Source organism: Trichechus manatus, unplaced genomic scaffold (genome assembly GCF_000243295.1).
Source record: "Trichechus manatus latirostris isolate Lorelei unplaced genomic scaffold, TriManLat1.0 scaffold00062, whole genome shotgun sequence".
Classification (NCBI taxonomy): Eukaryota; Metazoa; Chordata; class Mammalia; order Sirenia; family Trichechidae; genus Trichechus; species Trichechus manatus.
Window position 1 is genome coordinate 9,631,978 of NW_004443998.1, and position 3,013 is coordinate 9,634,990.

Below are 3,013 nucleotides of genomic sequence, written 5' to 3' on the forward strand. Positions count from 1 at the left end.
TTCTATGGACATTCTGATTATCTGTACACTTTTGAACTAATTTAAAGACACTGTAAACCTTAGTGATAATCTTTAAGTGTTGAGAACATAAATTTTCTTCCTCCACAAAATCTTTAGGCACATTTGCACATTCACAAACCATTGAGCAGAATATCTTTCGATAGAGCCATCGACATGGCTAAAAAGACCAATGATTTGATTGACGGTAAAACCTGATGTTTGTACTGAAGTCACTCCTGAGGTTCACTCTTCAGCCAAAGATTAGGAAGACCCATAAAACAAACAATAATACACGTCACTCAACCATGCCTACGGGACTAAATGGGCACACCAGCTCAGGAGCAGGGACGAGAAGGCAGGAGGGGACAGGAAAGCTGGACACGTGAAAATGGGGAACCCGAAGTCGAGAAGGGAGAGTTGACATGTTACAGGGTTGGCAGCCAATATCACAAAACCGTATGTGTATTGTTTAATGAGAAACTAATTTACTCTGTAAACCTTCATCTAAAGCACACACACACACAAACCTGATGTTTGTCATTTGGTGGTAGAAGTGGATGAGAAAATATTTTGGAATTTCTTCTCAATTTTCTCTCCAAGCATAGTTTTGGCAGAATGTAGAATGTATAGTGAGGTTGCTTCCCCTTACCTTCGAGACAGAAACCATTCACTGCCCTTGTGAATTCCTGATGATGTTCTAGCATTATTCAGTTACACGTGTTGCTGACATTTGTGCCTTGCAGCCAAGTAAACAACTCCGTAGCATTTTAAGTTGGATTTGTGCGATTTCGACTCAAATATCCATCAAGATGATATTCGCTCAGTGCTCTTGTTGAGTGTTTGGCAGCACACTCGGAAGCCGGACCTTTTCCTTTGCACTATACATGAAATCATAATTGATAAGAGGTCCTTTAGTTGGACTTCCTGTCATCGTCGGCACGCTTTCCTGCCCCCTTCCTGGTAATAATAATATAAACATGAGGGATACTGAGGGGAAATGTCCAGCCAGGCTGGCAGAGCAATGAATGAGACCCATGGTGGTGACGGGGGGTGCTGTTACTTTTCCCAAGGACTCAATCTTTTTAGATCTCCAATGAATAGAATTTTTGTTCGTTTTCCGTTTACACATTTATTTACAGCATAATAGCTGCCACCACTTAATGGGGTCCATGACTAAATCTAAACAAATTTACTTTGGTCATCTATGTATCTCTTTCTATCATGATGAACTCAGCTTATGGGTTGGAAGAAAAAGAAAAAGAAACAGAAATATATTTTGAGAGTCCAAAAGTCCTGTTCTTGTACTATATTCCTAGACTGTCAAACCAAACTTGACATTAAAATGAAACTTATCTTAAAACAGAAAACATTCTACTCATGATACCAAAAAACATCCACAAACGTGGAGCAGCGTAAATTGCACCACACACGTGTAATGACATCACAAGGAGCTAACCAACATGCCCGAACCTGAATGACGGCAGGACCGACTCTAAACGCTTTCACATTCTAACTTCAGCACACCAGACCAGACTACAAGATTTACTTCAGTTTTTCTTCATGAATTTGCTTGTCATCCTTGCACTGTTGCTGTTAGATGCTGTCAAGTCCATTATGACTCACGGTGACCCCATGTGACAGAGTAGAACTGTCCCATAGGGTTTTCTAAGCTATAATCTTTAAGGAAGTAGATCACAGGTCTTTCTCCCATGAAGCTGCTGGGTGGGTTCGAACCACCAACCTTTCCGTTAGCAGCTGAGCGCTAAACCCTTGTACCACCAGAGCTCCTCATCCTTGCATGAGGGCCATGCTATCTTCTCTGTATCCTTCCAATTTGAGTTTATGTGCTGCCAGAGCAAGCATTAATTTTTCTTAATTTAGGTACTTTTATGAAAACAGCAGCTACTGTTTTGACTCCCTCCCCTCCCCCACAATTATGTCATTACTTTGCTTATGATGTTTGCAGGACAGCACAGCCCTCCCTGGAGGTTCTGTTCAGCTCCCCTCTATTTTCTCCTGAACTAACAAGCCTACCAATAGCGTCTAAATATTTGCTCTTGGACATTCTTTTCTTTGATCTAAGGAGTTGATTCCTGTTTAAATGACAGTAAACATCCCTAAGAGGGGTCATGTGTAAAGATGTTATCAGTCATTAACACCATAGCATAAATTGTTGAATTCAGGTAATTAGCATTTATTGCAGGACCTCAGAAGCCCTCTGTCAGGCTCAGTGACAGTAAAGACTTCCCCTTGAAGAGTGTTTGACCTTTGTCATGGTTTCATTGGGCAAAGTCGGGCAAGTCAGTTCAGTTCGGGGCTCTGTGAATTGTCATCTGTGAACTGAGGGGACTGGATTAGATCGGTGGTTTTCTAAATCTCTGAGGGCCTCCAGGCTCCCTTCTCTGGGAAGGGAAAGGACTGTAACTAGGGCACCGCTGATTATCTTACTTACACGTTGGGCCTTTGCGCAACTTGTCTTTTGAAGAAAGAGTTTTGCAGCTAAAATATTTCAAAAGTAACAATTCTGAAAATAATCTTATTGGATGATTTTCAGGGATTTCTTTTAAAATTGTAACCTTTAATTACGCCCAATATTTTGTAATTTCACCCTATTTTCTCTCTTTACAATAGGACAGGCTCTAGAGAGGACATTTTCACAAAGGACAGAGGTATCGGAGACTAGCCAGGAGGGCTTCTGGGCTTTCCCTGGAAGGGGGCCCAAGTTGCTTGGGGTGTGTGTGTATGTGTGTGTGTGTGTGTGTGTGTGTGTGAGAGAGAGAGAGAGAGAGGGAGGGAGGAAGAGAGAGAGACAGTGTTTGGGAGGTTGCACCAAAGCCAACTTTTCCAGTTTTTTAGTTTTGCCCAAGGTCAGCCCTGGGGCTCACCAGAGCATGGAGCACTTACTTTATGGTTGATTCCTCTGTGTGAGAGAAACATTTTCTCTGTGTAACCACAGAGTTTCCACAAATAGCTCCACTTCAGAAATGTCATCTCTATGAGTCGGAATCAACTC

General features: G+C 42.0%; 1 pseudogene; it reads right to left on the reverse strand.

Moving 5' to 3' along the window:
• Nucleotides 1-1,764: 1,764 nt before the first annotated feature.
• On the reverse strand, nucleotides 1,765-1,859 carry LOC111821079 (uncharacterized; annotated as a pseudogene).
• Nucleotides 1,860-3,013: the final 1,154 nt, after the last annotated feature.